Source organism: Entelurus aequoreus, linkage group LG12 (genome assembly GCF_033978785.1).
Source record: "Entelurus aequoreus isolate RoL-2023_Sb linkage group LG12, RoL_Eaeq_v1.1, whole genome shotgun sequence".
Lineage (NCBI taxonomy): Eukaryota > Metazoa > Chordata > Actinopteri > Syngnathiformes > Syngnathidae > Entelurus > Entelurus aequoreus.
Window position 1 is genome coordinate 11,199,684 of NC_084742.1, and position 18,938 is coordinate 11,218,621.

The 18,938-nt window shown below is 40.7% G+C and overlaps 1 protein-coding gene across 5 annotated transcripts in view; it reads right to left on the reverse strand.

Moving 5' to 3' along the window:
* syt1a (synaptotagmin Ia) overlaps positions 1-18,938 on the reverse strand; it is a 222,534-nt gene that overhangs the window by 190,617 nt on the left and 12,979 nt on the right. For 2 of the 5 annotated variants that reach the window (XM_062064691.1, XM_062064687.1), the window contains exon 4: positions 15,888-15,992. The exons of 2 other annotated variants lie outside the window; for them this stretch is intronic. The gene's annotated coding sequence lies outside the window, so the exon portion shown is untranslated. The remainder of the gene's footprint in view (positions 1-15,887; positions 15,993-18,938) is intronic. One more of the 5 variants, XM_062064688.1, reaches the window with a different exon arrangement.

Genomic DNA, 18,938 nt, shown 5'->3' on the forward strand with positions numbered 1-18,938 from the left:
TGTGGGTTGAATGAGTGATGGGTTCAATAGAAGACAGCGCTATTAAATCTAGTCCATTATTATTTTTTAAATCAAGAAAAAACTCGTAGCATAGTATGACGGTGGCATCCATGGCTCTACCTTCCCCTCCTCCCTCTCCGTTTATCACCACAAGATAATGTTTATTTATTTGTTTGTCAGAGCTCAGCAAAATAATCAGTTTCATTGACATGGATCGGTATCCTTCCAATTTTACATTGATTCATAAGGCATAATAGTGATTCCCCCCCCCCCCACCGACCCCTCAAGTAGTCTTGATCGTGAAGCGGCAGCCGTATCACACTATGCTAACGTTAGCTTTCAACAACAAGCAGTCCAAGACAAAATTAGCATTACCACTCCATTCTCCGTTGGTCATAAAGATACAGTAATTTAGCCCAACATAACTTTTGCTTTTAGTTTCATCTGACTCAAACTGTTAACTTTATTGGTTGTGTTTATAAATGAAAGTCTGGTGAGATGAGAACTGACGTTGTGCAAACTCACAATGAGAAAACGACAAATCTTCCCGCACACAGCACTGTCGTAAAGTGCGGCAGAAAAACAAGCACACAAAATAAAATTGCTGTGCATTACATCCTGACTGACAGCGCTCACAAAATAAGAGTCCCAGAAAAATGGCTTACATATTTACTGTTATCATTTTTCACATGAAGAAACAATACCTTAATATAATTTGCAGGGATATAATTATTTATTACAGGTACACCTTTACTTGCAATTCATTTCTTATTTCAAATTTGTACTTTTGAAAAATGTTAAACTGTCCAAAATTGTGAATGGTTAAGAAAAAAAAACTAAGTACATTTGTATTCTGTGAACAGACTTCAAAATGATTTGCAATATTTAAATGCAGACCGAATCGAATGGCAATTACTTGATTTATAAACTTATGAAATGAAATCAAATCAATTTGGGAAATTGACAATGATACCCAACGCTACTCATTTCATTCCACATTGTTTTCTGCATGTAAAACTAGAATTCTCTATAAAACAAGTTTTTTTGTTCATACTTGGGTGTGTCTAGAACAAATAAATTTGATTTACATTATTTTCTATGGAAAAAAAGTTCATTATTTGTAAGATTCCGTATTTGTCTTTTGGAAGGGATTACTAAAGAAATCAAGGTGTACTGTATGGTTTAGTACCGTCATTGCTATCGTTGTAAAACACCGATGCGATATATAACGACAAAACAGACTGCAATAAGTTTCCCCTGCCCGGTAAATTTAGTGCTTCAAAAACTTTGCTAACTTTGGGGTGTTTTTTTTCATCTGCTGTACTGTTTTTACATGCTCATATGCGTCTACAAGAATCAGTAGGCCGCACTCAACTGTATTTGGTTCCACTTGGCTTGTGCATTGGAATGTGAATATGTTTAGGTCAGGACTCAGGGCCTCAGGCTGTGCCACTCACGTCCTACTTATTTTATTTTGTTTATACAAGGTAATCTGTTTTGGATGTTTTTAATCATGGATGAAGGACATTTCTCCAAGTATGAAGAGTAAAAATAAAAAACACTTTCTCGATGACGGCGGACAGAAATCCAGATGTGCAAAGTCGCTGTCTCTTTTGAGCAGCACTGACGTGTGATTGATGGTGGCGATAAAGCAGCTGCCACTGAAGGTTGAAGCAATGACCAATGAGGCGTCGTCACTGGAGTCGAAGTGATCGATGCCGTGACAAATATGGCAGCCGGGCTGGCATGTCAGAGTGAAATTTAGGTCAAAATGGAGTTAGTATGAAGATGCGAGACGACCAGAGCGCTTTGGCAGAAGCCAGAGCAAGCCAAGCGAGAAGTCTGGGTGGGCCACAGCAGATGAGCACCCACCTGATTAGACCCCATGAGGGGCTGCCGAGCGGCATACAACAGCTGGCTGAAGCACATTTGTTACCTATAGATTATTCCCAAGCAGCAGCTATTAACAGGGTCTGGCATAGAGAAAAGCTTGGGTGGATGTTGCGGGTGTGATGCTCAGCATGCGGCGTGAATCGACCGCTTCAAAAAGGACAACAATAGAAGCAAACAAAGTGTCCACAAGGAGGGAAAATGCTGCCATCTTGAGTGAGCGGCGTTTTGTTGGGAGTCATGTTTATAGTCAGATTGGCGAGGATGAAGAGCAGCCACACGGAATATCCACTTTACCTTTCCCGGCAGAGGCATTTGGCAGTGTGGGTGAGGAGGGAGAGAACATTTGTGTGTGTACGTGAGTGCACGCGCTCGCGTGTGCGATGCCATGTCTGACCTAGAAAAGCAATTGCGCCAATCAGGAGCGTGGTAGCAGTTGGGCAACACGCCGCACGGTATAAATAACTCGCTGTGTGCCACTTGCGTGAATAATTATGCAGCAGAGGAGCAGAAACATGAAGCCTAAAATTCGCTAACCCTTTCTCCTAAATAAAACCCATTTCTTTTATTTCTAACTTGTGCGGCCTTAAATTTACTTAAGTGGCCCTCCACAATTAAAAACTATTTTTAAAGATTTTGCGATACAGTAACACTTCACCTTCCAGGTGATAAATGTGCTTCCATCTACTGCAATCATGTTCCACAAAACATCAACTACATTTGTTTTAAAATTAAGAGTTTGCTGGTTTTTGTTCAGTTAAAATCAAACTTATAAACATTTGTACAACTTCGCTTTGCTAAATTTTGTTAGCCTGTCAAAGAGCTGGTCCATTGTACTTTAGCATTAAGCTAGCTCAGTGGTTGTCAAACTTTTTTCACCAAGTACTGTACTGTATCACCTCAGAAAACACTTGGCTCTCTAAGTACCATCATAATGATCAACATTAAAATACAGTAGCATAGTAGACCTTAATATTTAATAAAAGCAAGGCAGAGATTTTATTTAACAAGTTTATTTAATATTTTGAACTACTGTAACATTACATACAGTTTGAACAGTAACACTGTGTTTGAATGTTTAATTGATTATTTGGCGTACCACTAGCTGGAGCCCACATACTACTAATGGTACGCATACCACAGTTAGAGAATCACTGACCTAGCGGCATTAGAGCCAACCTTTATCCTGTATAATTGCATTGCTTTTTTCAGTTTATTCCAAGGTGTATTCGGATGTAGCGTAGATTAATGCACTTTTCTTTGTGTGATTAGTTTTACACAACTTCTATCTAAAAACAATCTCAAGTTGTTTTTTCATCTCTAATTTGAAAGACTGTTTACATATTTAGCAAACTAAATTCCAACATTTAGTTTGTGTGTAACATGTGTAACCAGGGGTGAATAAAGTGCAGCCGGTGTTACATTTTTGAAATAAAAAAAGCTGCAACAATTGTAAAATACAGCAAAACGATATGAGAAAAATATACATGTTAATACTAATTACTAATAACACAGAATTGTTTTAAAAAATACTAACTTTTGTTTAGCCTTTTTAAAGAAAATGTATGAATCATCACCGATTATGCAAATTATATGACAATGTCATATTGGCACCGTCCCGGCCACGCCTTCACTGTCACCAGTATTGCTTGTATTCCAATACGTGCAGTGATGGTCAACCAAGCTAAGATGGCTGTTGTACAGCAAGAGGCACGCAAACTATCTGGGTGCAAAAGAGGCTCAAATCTTCCTGCAAAAAGCAGATATGAGCAAAAAAATCTAACTATGCAATGGGATAGTTAAAGTTAAAGTCCCAACGATCGTCACACACACGGAGTGTGGTGAAATTTGTTCTCTGCATTTGACCCATCCCCATGTTCACCCCCTGGAAGGTGAGGGGAGCAGTGAGCAGCAGCATGCGCCGCGTTTGGGAATCATTTGGTGATTTAACCCCCAATTCCAACCCTTGATGCTGAGTGCCAAGCGGGGAGGCAATGGGTCAAATTTGTATAGTCTTTGGGCTTTTTATAGTCAAGCCGGGGTTTGAACTCACAACGTTCCAGTCTCAGGGCGGACACTCTAACCACACGGCCACTGAGCTTACATAGATCCCCATACTTAATCGAAAAAGATTTGTCGAGTAATATCAAGGACTATCGTTGGTTGCGTTCCCAGACATATGGAACTACTGCGCCATTCTACACAACAAAACAGATAAAAACGTGGAAAAGCGTGGAGGTCTACAACTTCTTTGTGTGTGGCTGGGTCAAGGACATTGGTATCAAGACTCTCCTGGATAAATATGCATAATTTTTGCTCAGGTAAGGTTGCATTTCATGATTTAACTTCACATCTACTGCAATATTTGTTGCTGTTGCACACGCTGTTTAAGACTAGCGTGTTTTCCCCCATCTTTATCAAAATATAACTATAGATGTCAACATTGGGCATGTGCTGAAAGATTAATTTATGATTGTTGCCTTTAGTAAAAGCGTAACTCTTTTAGGTTTTGCTCAGATTTTATTTTATTAGTTTAGATTCACCAAGTCGGTGCTTTTCGAAACACTCGTAGCAAACATGTGTTTAAGAAATACAAATACTATCAAGATAATACTTAAACGGGAAATAATACAGGTTTAAAGTATATTAAACAAAACTTTAACGAAGGGATCATTCTTCGACTCTGCTCCCTTTGACTGGGGTGTGAGCTGCATGCTTTTCTTGTGGTTGTTTTGTAAAATCGTGCACTTTTCTGCCCTTTTGATTACCTCTCGAGGAACTCTGAAGAAAGTTGTATCCTTTTTGCGATTTGAATAATTCGTACAGCCGCCTAGTACCCATTGAGAACAAAGCTATCTTGACCACCATCAGTATTCAGTGGGCGGGACGTGAGCAGGAGGCGATGTCAGTAACATCCCAGCAATATTGAGAATCTGCAGGAAACACTGCACATCCAGTGCAGCAGGTGGCGCAACAATATATCATTAGCAATAGGGTAGCTTACTCCCTTTATCGCGACTAAACTGCAGTTAAAAAAGACAATTTGCCGGGAAAATACTAGCGGGTTTAGTGGCAAGGTGGAGGCAGGGGGTTGGCGGATGTAACTTATGGTCAACGGGGGATCTTGGTGAGCTGAAAGGGCAAACAGCACAGCGGGCAGCGGAGGACGCTTTGACCTTTTAAGCTGCTTGTTTTGGAGCCAAAAAGGGGCGCTAGAAAGAACAGTGGCGACCTGGAAGCCACCGCCTATCAATGCACCTCTTTCTTTTCTTTCTTTCTTTTAGTTTATTTCGAACATGAACACATTTACATCATAATACATCACACAATTTCATATCATTTCATTTACATCATGCCCGAAAAGGAGTAGGAAGAAGCAATGCTTATTTAAACCTACCCCTTTCCCACTTCAAAGCGTTTACAATTATATAAAATCATTTACTGACCTTTTTATATAATAAAATAACATCTATGAATTAGTATATACAACAGTTTGTAATATGTAATTAATTAATTCAGTCATTATTAACATACTGAGATGAAGAATATTTTCAATAAGGTTGGAAGTTTTTCTCATAATTCTTCTTCTTTGTACTTTGTAAGCACTATTAATTTAAACAACCTCTTAAACTGGATCATGTCAGTACAATTTTTAACTTCTTTACTTAATCCATTCCATAATTTAATTCCACATACTGTTATGCTAAAATTTTTAAGTGTTGTACGTGCATATAAATGTTTTAAATTCTTTTTTCCTCTAAGGTTATATTTCTCCTCTTTAGTTGAGAAGAAATGTTGTACATTCTTTGGTAGCAGGTTATAGATTGCTTTGTACATAATTTTAGCTGTTTGCAATTTTACCAAATCACCAAACTTTAATATTTTTGACTTAATAAATAAAGGGTTTGTATGTTCTCTATATCCAACATTATGTATTATTCTAACTGATCTTTTTTGTAACATGGTTAACGAATGTAGCGCACATTTGTAGTTATTTCCCCATATTTCTGCACAATAACTCAGATATGGTAACACTAGTGAGCAGTAGAGAATATGAAGTGATTTTTGGCCCAGGACGTGTTTTGTTTTATTCATTATTGAAATGTTTTTGGCTACCTTATGTTGTATGTTTTGTATATGAGATTTCCAGTTCATTTTATCATCTATTAATACTCCCAAAAATCTGCCTCCGTAGACATGACGCAAGACCCACAGAACAGCTTCAAGCACCCCGTACTTACATATTGTAATATGCTCACCTACACCTCAATCATGGAGTCACCCTTATGTTTGCATTGACGCCGGTAACCTTTTTAATTATTAATAGACTTGTTATCCAAGAGTTTTTCGACAGCATGCCGTGCAATAAATATTGTATTGAGTTATTCCATTGTGTCTCAGTTTATAGGACATTAAGATTGTGCCAATCGACAGCAAATCAACATGACAATTAACATTTGAAAAGCGCACCACAAAAAGAAGAGAGCAACGCATTGTTATCTTTGGAGGCGATGCGGTAAACACAGTATATTCTAGTCTACTTAAATCTGCTCGATTAAAACTGCCCATTTATCGACAAGAGGTTACCATTCCCTTGTTGTGTTAGTCTGCGTGGTTGGCTTTGCTAGCAGTATCAATACATATCTACTTTAATCATCACATGAGCCCATCTCCTCCCTATGCTGGAGATCTTCGAGGAGGTCTTTACATGACTCCTATCAAGGCCCATTAGGTCGACACTTTCAGACGTCCGGGATGCGCTGATGCCAATTTTGGAGATGCAAGGCTATATTAGGCATGCTTATTTGGACCTGGCTTCTGTTTGGAGCTCGCCTGCTTGTTGTTCAATACACGGCATTAACGCTAAATGAGGGGAATGGATGCAGACAGTCTGCACACACTCACACACACACACACACGCGCACACACACACACACACACACACACACACACACACACAGGGCAGAGCTTTGCTTGGTAAATAGTGTTTGGTTAACGTCAATGGCCCAAACATGACTTTGTATGACGTGATGCATTTAGCGGATGTAAGGCTGGATCCATATTGTGACGGTAATTTGACATAATAGAAAAGCGGGTGTGTAAGCAAGGATAGCCGAAACAAAAATAGTTTTTCCTGCCTACCAGCAGGCAAAATATCCATGCTAACACTTGCTAATGCTAACAAATGCATAACCCAGAAGTGAATCTTGATATCTGTCCCTACACGATCAGTATTGGAAGACAAGATCTGTCCATGCATGCGAAAAAACTACGTCACTTCCTTTTTCACAATTTTTTACAACGGCGCTTCTGCAACGTCACATGCTGGTATATTCAAATGTTTTAATAATGTTTTAATAATGTTGATAAAACGAAAAGTTAAATAAGAAAAGAGAACAATAATATTCAAAAATTGATGAAGGGGTAGATTTAAAAATATTATCGCCACAATTTCAATCTCTTTCACTTTGCTGTCACTGCCCTGAATGACACACGGGAGCGCAACAAGTATTTTCTATTAAATGTAAATTCTTTAAACGAGGCACTTCATTTAAATCTATATCTACAGGCTAACAAAAAGTACACTTTGTAATTGACTGAATTGTGAATTTATATATTCAATGTAAACAGTCGTAAAAAGAGATTGATTTCTTTGTGATTTAAGGCTTCCGAGCAGATTGTTCGGGTTTCTGTGCAGATCCGAAGGGTTTAGAAAAAAAAAAATTGTACTCTTAAATGTTTGTTTTGTATTACATTCTAATTTAAATAAAGATTATAAAAATAACAAAACCATGGTAGCAGTGACGAGGTGCACAAAAGTGACTGCTGTAAAATAGGTTGACAGGAAGTGATGTAGTCTATGTCTTCTGGTACCAATCGCGTAGTGACAATATCCTTAGCCTTTACAGGCCCGTATTTTTTTCACATTAGCTTTTTACCAGGGCATTAAATTGATCGCAATTGAACTGTTTAAATCATGGGTCTGAAACTCACGGCACTCTACTTAACTGCATAATTTAGTGTAATCGCAGTCTGCACACCCTGGGCGACAGCTAATAGTTAAATATATATAATGCCAAACTTGAATCTGACGAGAAATAGCAATAGCCGTGCACACACAAAAATTACAGCACAACAAACACAGATTAGCATGATACAGACAATATGAATACACCAATTTGTCCAAACGAGTAGAACTTTTGATACTATCGTTATATCAGGATAATGCACATTATGATTCTAGCTGTGTACTGTAAATTTGACAGTGACAAGCCAACGACTGCAATATTAACGCAATGTTAGTGAGCAAATGGCTAATTAATGTCCCTCCACAGTGCAAAGCCGTTTCTAAGTCAGCAATTCTTGCCTCCACGGCAGCAAATAGCCGATGTTTCTCACAGGTATCATTGTCACTGGAGGACAAGGAATAGCTGAAAATACTAAACTACACACCGTAGGATAATACAATAAGTCATGCTACCTGCTAAGCTCGAGCTCTTGAATATAATCGACAGTAACAATACAAAGTATAGTATCAGTATATAGTGGATACTACAGTGATTATATCGATATTCTTTATTATTTAAAAATCTTTTGTCGTTTTTGTTATTGGTGATAAACTCAAGAAATAGGTCCTTGGGCAAAGGAGGCCTTCAAGGGCAAACAACAAAGGATTTAAATCTGAGCAAATAGTAGGAAATAATTCAAGCATTTCCTGTATAATAATTGATATTGTTACACCGCTATTCTAAAGTATCAACATTGGTAGGGTCAATACTGCCCCTGTAACTACTTGAAATTGGATGGATACCAAAATTTTGTATCGTATTTTTCGGACTATGAAGCGCACTTAAAATCCTTTAATTTTCTCAAAAATCGTCAGTGCGCCTAATGTACATAATTCTGGTTGTGTTCACCGACCTCAAAGCTATTTCATTTGGTGCATGGTGTAATGATAAGTGCGACACATAAGAGATGTGTGTAGACTGCAAGTTGACGCCAGTAAACAACACCAGTATTATTATGGTGCGTGTATAAGGACCGCAAAATGGCACCCATTAGAAGACATTATCTGGCGTTTTGTTTTGCTGTATTATGCAAAATCTACTATTATTGCCTTCTGGTACCTGCTGATGTGTATTTGGGATCTGCACAAGTCCTGAAAATTTGCGCGAGTCTGCCATTGTAGTCCGTAGTCGATAAGCTTCTTCTTTTTCTCTATCTTCTTGTTATGGCACATTTTGAAACGACTGTCAGAAAGCAACTTGAAGATGGTCTGTAAAACATAATCTATGCAACATTTTTACCAAAGAACCACCATTACATGTTATGCAGAACACAAGGAAGTGTTTTGAATTTAGAAAAAAATCATAATCTGACCCTTTTAATGCCCCTTATAATCAGGTGCGCCTTTTATATGACAATAGTCCTTAAAGGCCTACTGAAACCCACTACTACCGACCACGCAGTCTGATAGTTTATATATCAATGATGAAATCTTAACATTATAACACATGCCAATACGGCCGGGTTAACTTATAAAGTGACATTTTAAATTTGCCGCTAAACTTCCGGTTCGAAACGCCTCTGAGGATGACGTATGCGCGTGACGTAGACCGGCGAACACGGGTATGCCTTCCACATTGAAGCCAATACGAAAAAGCTCTGTTTTCATTTCATAATTCCACAGTATTCTGGACATCTGTGTTCGTGAATCTGTTGCAATCATGTTCATTGCATTATGGAGAAGGAAGCTGAGCAAGCAAAGAAGAAAGTTGTCGGTGCGAAATGGACGTATTTTTCGAACGTAGTCAGCAACAACAGTACACAGCCGGCGCTTCTTTATTTACATTCCCGAAAGATGCAGTCAAGATGGAAGAACTCGGATAACAGAGACTCTAACCAGGAGGACTTTTGACTTCGATACACAGACGCCTGTAGAGAACTGGGACAACACAGACTCTTACCAGGATTACTTTGATTTGGATGACAAAGACGCAGACGTGCTACTGTGAGTATGCAGCTTTGGCTTCTAAAGATTTGATCGCTTGACCGTATGTGCGCAACTTTTTTTTGCGTATGTACGTAACTTTATTAAAATATATAAGCTTTATGAACCTTGGGTTAGGTGAACGGTCTTTTGGGCTGAGTGATTGTGTGTGTTGATCAGGTGTTTGAATTGTATTGGCGTGTTCTATGGAGCTAGGAGCTAGCAGAGGAGCTAGGAGCTAGCGTAACAAACACGCAGGTGTTTTTATGCAGGATTAATTTGTGGCATATTAAATATAAGCCTGGTTGTGTTGTGGCTAATAGAGTATATATATGTCTTGTGTTTATTTACTGTTGTAGTCATTCCCAGCTGAATATCAGGTCACCCCCGGCTCTCACAGCATCTTCCCTATCTGAATAGCTTCAACTCCCCACTAGTCCTTCACTTGCACTTTACTCATCCACAAATCTTTCATCCTCGCTCAAATTAATGGGAAATTGTCGCTTTCTCGGTCCGAATCTCTCTCACTTCATGCGGCCATCATTGTAAACAATAGGGAACTTTGCGTATATGTTCAACTGACTACGTCACGCTACTTCCGGTAGGGGCAAGCCTTTTTTTTATCAGATACCAAAAGTTGCAATCTTTATCGTCGTTGTTCTATACTAAATCCTTTCAGCAAAAATATGGCAATATCGCGAAATGATCAAGTATGACACATAGAATAGATCTGCTATCCCCGTTTAAATAAAAAAAATTAATTTCAGTAGGCCTTTAATATACCCACTCATCGGCGGTGCGCTTTATAATCCAGTGTGCCCTGTGGTCCAAAAAATACGTAGCAACGCCCAAAACTAATGTAAAGTATCCAAACAACAGAAGAATAACTGCTTTATACATTTTAACAGAAGTGTAGATAGAACCATGTTACAACATAAAGTAGCCAGTTATCAACAGTAAATCATCAAGTAGATCAAAAATAGTTTTGAGAAAATAATGTCCAGGATGTACCCCGCCTTCCGCCTGAATGCAGCTGAGATAGGCTCCTGCACCCCCCGTGACCCCAAAAGGGACAAGCGGTAGAAAATGGATGGATGAAATACAACCAAAAATGACTCAATACATCAGCAGCCAAATTAGGAGCATTTGTAACGGGTTTTAAAACGCTTCTATTATCATTATATACTAAATGATATATCATGATGTACAGTATATCGTTATCGCAATATGTATGGAGATATAGATTTTAGGCCATATCGCCCATCCTTCATTTAGTTATGTAATTCGGAATATTTTGTCCCAGCATCACCCTGATGATAGATTGCTTTTGAAACCATTGGGTTAGGTTGTCTTAGAATGTTTCCTTTCACATTCGCTCCATCTTGATTCGCGGTATACCCTAAAATGACCTTGAACATTAAAGAAAATCTATATTTACGTGTGAGTGCTTGGCAGCAAAGATAACACTTGTACCTGGTGCTACTAAATAGAGACCATCGATACAATCATGTATTGATTTGGGGCTTATCGCATCACTAAAGGCAGAGCCGGATCATTCAGACTCCAAATCAGCCAAGTGGAATTAGCTTAGAAAATACATTCAAAAGCATAGCTTTTTGTCGCCCAGTAGTGCACTTCGTGGAAAGTAAATAGGTGATCTTAGCATGTCGACTGGATTGAGAGTCGGTGTGTTTAGCACTCTGGGGCTCTCTTCACTGCAGCCGACAACATCGTCTCGGCTCTCTGCGGCCCATCAATCTCCGTTCATCCCGAGCAGTCCCGTGAGCAGATAAAAAGCCAATCAAACCCTCCACCGAGTCATTTATCACCGGCCGCCCGCCAACGTTCTGTCTTGTGTTTTTGTGTGTGATGGAGCACGGCATCTAGCAAATCAAATTTAGCCTTGTACAGTCATTAGCTGTCCTGTTCCGACATCCATAATCAATGATATTATCAAATATGTTTTCAGAAACTAAGATGTAAGTTAGATATAAACATGTTTTGAAATTAAACCAACAAACTTCCGAAACATCCGCTCTTCTTCTTCAGGATGTGTTTGTTATTGGTTAATCGACACTGTCATCAGATGGCTTGACAAAATGCACCGTTGGTTGATTAGCAGATGATTGGTCAGCAAACACTGGAGACAAGATTCGATTCCAGCTGTCCTCTGCATCAAATAGACCACTTTGGCCGCCCTAAACGTAATGAGGGCGTGGTGGGAATGTGATGCACATGCTGTAGCACTTTGGCATTAAATGATGAGCACTGGTGTTTTAAAGTAGCGGTCTTCAACTGAGGGTTCGCAGTAGGGATGATGTTCGTTAAGAAATTATCGAGTTCAATGCCATTATCGAATCCTCTTATCGAACCGATTCCTTATCAAATCTTATCGAATCCAGATAGATTGTTGTGTGTGCACTGAGTTCTAAAAGCCATAGAGGTTATATGACTGGGCCGGCACGCTGTTTATATGGAGGAAAAGCGGATGTGACTGAGGACAGCCTGCGGCCGTTAAAGGGTGAAGGTTTCAGGTGAGAGAGGAAGCTAAAGGCACGCCCCAGTGAGCACATAGTGCTGCTATGTGCGTTGTAAATAAATAAAAAATTGGCCACAAACACATCACCAACATGGACGAGGTGCCGCTCACTTTCGACATCCCGGTGAAGCACACTGTGGAGAAAAAGGGGACCAGCACGGTAGCGAATCGATACGCACAACGGGGCAAGAGAAGTCGGCTTTTACTGTTGTGTTAGCTTGCTATGCTAATGGACAACGAGACTGACTTTGAAAATGAGGAGAGGGAATCTGGCGTGTTTGATGGAGAACTTGCCCAGCTGTTCATTTCAAACACAGAAGATGAGGACTTTGATGGATTTGTGGATGAGGATTGATCAAAAAATAATGTGAGTACATTGATAAATACTTCAATAAGATACAACCGAACTCAGCTTTGCTCCTGCTGCCTTTTTAAAACAGCGTCCATGCATGCTAGCGTATGTTTTAAGCCAGCGTATGTTTTAAGCTAGCGTATGTTTTAAGCTAGCCTATGTTTAACCATGCCTGCGCCCAAAAATACGCTGTGCCTTATTTGTGCGTTAAATACAGAAATAGCACCCGTAACTGACACTGCGCCTTTTAATACGGTGCGCCCTATGGTCGCGAAAATACGGTATAGTGGCTTCGATAACGGGAACCGGTTCTCAAAGGGATTCGAATCCATGGAATCGGTTCTTTTCTTATCGAACAATCGGGAGAACCGGTTTCGAACATCATCCCTTGTTCGCAGAGGTCCTACAGAGGGGTGTGACTTAAAAACTTATTTATATTTCCCTCACAATTTTCCCACAAATTTAAATGTCCTTGAATACACATGAACTTTGATCCAAAATACTGTAGAGTAGTTTAAACATGATTGAAAATTGACATGGCCACCCAACTCAATGTACCATGCAGGTTTAAAATTAAAACATCAAGCATCAATAAATAATTATACATCATATTCATGTTAGCATATAAGATAGCTAGCGATCAGCGCTCTGGTTGCCAGCAAGCGATTAGCGGCGCTAACGATTAGCATTGCTAACAACTAGCAGCGCTAGCTATTAATGGCACGAGCTGCCAGCTATTAATATGCGCGCTAGTTTACAGCTAGCATTAAGCATGCTAACAGCCAGCTAGCGATTAAAGTGCTAGTTGCAAACAAACGATTAATGGTGGTAGTTGCCAGCTAACAATTAAAGGCGCTAGCGATTAGCAGAGCCAGCTGTCAGTTAGTGCTAAGGGAGCTAGTTGCCAGCAAGCAATTAGCATGTTAGTTGCCAGCTAGCAATTAACGCACAAGTTGTCAACTAGCAATTAACGGCGGTAGTTGCCAGCTAACGATTAGCAGTACCAGCTGCCAGTTAGTGATAAGTGGGCTTGTTGCAGGCAAGCAATTAGTATGGGAGTAGCCAGCTAGCAGTTTGCGTGCTAGTTGTCATTTAGCATTTAAAGGCGGTAGTTGCCAGCAAGTGACTAAAGGCACAAGCAATTAACTGTGCTAGCTGCCAGATAGCAATAGCAGGCTTGTTGCTAGCTAGTGATTAGCGCATTAGTTGCCTGCTAGCTAGTAGTACTATATCCGTATTTTTCGGAGTATAAGTCGCACCGGAGTATAAGTCGCATTTTTTGGTGAAATGTATTTGATAAAACCCAACACCAAGAATAGACATTTGAAAGGCAATTTAAAATAAATAAAGAATAGTGAAATAACAGGCTGAATAAGTGTACGTTATATGACGCATAAATAACCAACTGAGAACGTGCCTGGTATGTTAACGTAACATATTATGGTAAGAGTCATTCAAATAACTATAACATATAGAACATGCTATACGTTTACCAAACAATCTGTCACTCCTAATCGTTAAATCCGATGAAATCTTATACGTCTAGTCTCTTACGTGAATGAGCTAAATAATATTTGATATTTTACGGTAGTGTGTTAATTTCACACATAAGTCGCTCCTGAGTATAAGTCGCACCCCCAGCCAAACTAAGAAAAAAACTGCGACTTATAGTCCGAAAAATACAGTACCATATTAGTTGAATATATTAGTATTGCATAATAACAAGGTACCTTTAGGCCACAATTATATACAGGTTGGGAGTCCCCACTCCATCTCTCCATCAGTTTGGAGAGATGGAGTATTGCCTGTAAAACATTGAAGACCCCTGGGTTAAAGACATGTCATGCCTTCAAAGGTGGGTTTGTCCATAAGACACTTTGATTTCACATTTACGTCTAATGAATACTCCCGGAACGAGCGACCTGAGTAGACACTCTGAGGAGGAAAATCTTTTTACGGCGAATTTAACACGGACTGAACGCTTTTATTTGACCGCCGTCTCACCAGTCCGACGCTATTTCATGGTGTGCTTTTTATCTTTTGTTTTGCAGTAAGGTTGCCATGAAAATGAAACATTTAAGGGGAAAAACATGCTGACTATAAAAGCATAACTCATTCAGTCTTATTAATCCACCTATGAGGCCTTTATTAATTTAAGGGGCAAATTATTTCCAGGTATTCATTCACGCACATTTTAAGGTTTGAATAAAACCTCCAGCAGCAGACCTTCCTGCATGTAGATGGTGGCTTCACAAAGAGAAGAAAACGACAAATAGTGTGAAGGCCATCTCTCTCAGGAAGAACACACTTCAAATGCAGGTGCATCAAAAAACAGCCAATGTGTGTAAATGTGTGTAAATGTGTGTGCGTGTGTGTGTGTGTGTGTGTGTGTGTGCGCGCGCGTGTGTGTGCATGTGAGAGTTAGAGAGGAAAATGGAAATGTTGACATTTTTATGGGGCCATAGGGTTTCAGCAGCGGCCTCCTATGCGGGTTTGAGTGCATTCAAACCATTTTCACTGAAGATGACACCGGCTGCCTTCCTTTTATTCCGCGATTCATAATTGATGACTACATTATAACGGTTTCTATAATTGACTCATTTTGGTGTCTGAGCGCCTTTTGTCCTCAGTCAGTCGACTGTATGTGTGAGATAAAGCGCACCCTTGAGGTCTCTTTGTGTAGTATTCATCTGTTTTCGAGCGTCATCAATCCGCATCCCTTTGCCATGCCCATCACCCGTTCCAGCATAACCTGAGCATCTGCATGGCGTCTTATTAGGTACACAGGTCTTACTCAGATGAAGCGTCTAGGTGTGTTCAACAGGTCAGAACCAGTCAGCCTTCAACGTCATCACAAGTAAGAAAGCGGTGCACCACTTTCATAGACTCACAGCTACACCAAGAAACAGGGCTCTATTTATTTGTGGTCCACATATCAATTCTACATTTGAAAACTGTCTGTGTTCTTGTTGGGTCCAATTACTGGAACCAGTGGCCCATTTAGCCAGAACCTTATTTAAAATGACACAGCAAGAGAATGTGTGTAAAACGCAAATGTAATGATTACATCTGGTTGTGGTTCTGGAAACACCAAAGCTAAGTACACTGGAACACACCTCAAAGATCCAAGCTGACGATCAACTAGCGTTTGGCCTCTGCAGCTCACCTCTCTCTCCGAGACTGATGTCACTCTTTACGACAGAGGAGGAAGAACTGTCCATCTACGGAGGAGGACGATAAAGAGTCAAGGAGGAGGAAGACAAGGCAGAGTAAACAATCGGTTGATAGGCAGTGACCCTCAAAGCTGGAGATGGAGTCATGACTCAGTGGCTGTGTTTACTGTACACCCAGACAACATTATTTACTGACACAGCCCCGACACGTCGGGTCAATCAGCGATTCAGCCGTTCGGGGGCCAGATTTCTTTGGAACACCAACTGCTAGAGTGCAAATACTGCATGTAGAAACCGGGTGTGTCATTTCCACATCCCATCCGACGAGCAGAACAACTTCCTTTCCGAGGTCTGGCCTCAATAACAACTCAGTCCAAACGAAATATACTCACAGAAAGCAGACAGAAAATCTAATACAAGCTGGTGTTCCCAGACAAAGAGAGATATGCAGGTGAGTCGAGGTGAAACCCTGCAGAAAGACGAGAGCGAGCGCACGGCGAGACCGCCAAAGCCTCGGGCATTCCCTGTCGAGCGTCTACTATATGAAAGATATAGATTTTCTGCCAAGAAGGGAGAATCGCTTATCTTTTTCAGCACGATTTAAGCTGAATTGGAGACTGATTAAAGTGCTAATGCCTTGTACTTGTTGACCTTGTAAGATGTGCAGGTAAGTTGTCCACTTGGCGCTTAGAGGACCTACAGTATGTTCTCGGTTTTGTTCTGACCTCCTCCAAAGACTGTGGAGCATGCAGTAAACATCTAGACTTTCTATGTTGTTAAATGTTGCCATCAATGCAACAGGTGCTAGATTTCCAAGCTAGGGGTTACAAAGTTGCAAAGGCCTCTGAGAGATTCCAGTGTTCCTTGCATGCACCAGGGAGCACATGAATATGAGTTTCACTGTTGCTTGTTTAACATAGCGTGCCAGCCAACATATCATAAAATCAGATCCCCTTGAGGGCGGCAGATGTCAGCTTGCAGCAGTATCTAGTGGCTGTGCAGGATCACTGCATCCAGCCATTCCTAAATCTACATTCTGTGGCGAACACTCCCCTGGTTGCTCGTGATAAGGAGAACAGCTCTCGTTTATGCTTCCATAAAAGCAGTTTTCCCACTGATAAAAAACAAGCACACAAGCATTCAGTAAAGAGGTGTGTGTATGTCTGGGACTCGAGCCCCCGCGGGTGCTCTTAGCAAGGTTGGTCAGCCAGAGCGAGAGGATGGCTCCGGAGATATTGATTGAAGCTTCTCATAATCTGTGAGCGGGCGCTGGCGAGGATGTTTGTGTGCGCACGGCGTGATGCTCTGACATTGAAGTCGCCCTTCACGCTGCTCCTGAGCGGCTTTAACACCTTTCTCCAGGAACTGTGTTGCCTTGCACCATGAAGCGGACTATAATCTTCCACAGCAAAAGAAAAAACAAGGATTTTATGGCATGCTAGCTTCCATAAAGGAACAAAAAACTAATTTGATTTTAATGGCTGACTATAACCTCACAAGGCCAGGCTCACCGTTCTGTGTGCAGACGCATATGCTGCATCATTTTTCTACCTTACATAAAACAACTTTGCTTTACTTTCTTCTGAAGCATTAGTTTATGCTCCCTTGCTAGTATGTACTCTTATTAAAAGCCACAAGGCACAAATAAAAACATTTAAATAAAATAGTAAATGCCAGCGTATTTAAGTGAAGAAAATACATTTCCTCTTCCTGTAATTATGCTGAATAATGACGACCGCTACTGAGCTCTCGGGTGTCAGCCAAAGAAAATAAACACATCCTGTGATTTGACATTTAATTGGAATACTTGTCAATAACGGTTGTCCGCCTCCGAGACTTTGTTTAGTGATCATGTTTGTAAGTGGCTGCCTCTTCATTAAGGCAGCAATGTGAAGAAAAATGTCATTATCTTACAATCAGCAAAGCCTGTAGCACCATGCAAAGTTATCATCTTTGGCAATTTGCATATGCAATTACCGTTAGCTTGCGGGGACGCAGGTGATTGACAGGGACGCCTGATTTGACTGGGCCCCGTTTAGCGTGGCGTCATCGCAGAACTTGGCGATAAGAGACACAACAATGTCAATTAAATGCTGAACTACATTTTTCGGCATCATGATGCAATCACATGACACTTCCTGTTCTGGGTCGCTCTTCTTCTCCCTAAGGCCGCCGCTCGTGTCAAGAACGAGATTTGTCACGCGGGGCAAGGCAGCAGCTCATTATACATTCAAGGCCAATCTATTCCTCAGGAGTGCGAGCAGCATGTTAAGGTAACGAGTTAATTTAGGAGATAAGGAACGGCGGTCGCAAATCTGGGAAATTTCATCTGCGCTCATCAAACCAGGAGAGAATTGTAATCATCAGGCTAGTCTTCATTGCACAACAGTAAATAAAGATGAGAGTAAATGCTGAGTTGAACCCGAGGCTGTGCAGTAAAGATTCAGTCAACCTTCTGGTGTGAATAATCCAAGTAGAATCCTAGTGCAAGACGCTTTATATCAAATTTAGGCAGATTCCTAGTTATTATCCCTGGGCGCTGTGCTAATGAGTGTTTTCCTGTCTAACTGGGTGGACATGTTTTGGAGAAATAGCCTCTGGCTGCCCCTTTCCAGCATAAAAAAAAACAAATCTGGGCTGCGAGAGAGAACTCAGCATGGAGCTTCCGTTCCACACTCCTCCTGCATGGAAGCTGTGAACTTGGCAATAATCGAAGAAGAAATGGAGGCGACTACCAAAATTCCTGCAGCATGCAATACAACAAGAAGGGCTGGCGCGTCCCACCTACAAGACTACGCTAACAGACAAGGACGAGGGGGTTGGGGGGGTTGGATCGGCGGCTGGCATGACAACGTACAGCCCGGCGGGAGACTTGGTTGCCATGGCGACAAACAAGGATGTTCACATCAGAGGCAAGTTTCAGCAGCAGACTTGTAAGGAAAGCGCAGGAGCATTTTTCTACTGCGCTACGCTTTCCAACAGTACAGGATGAAG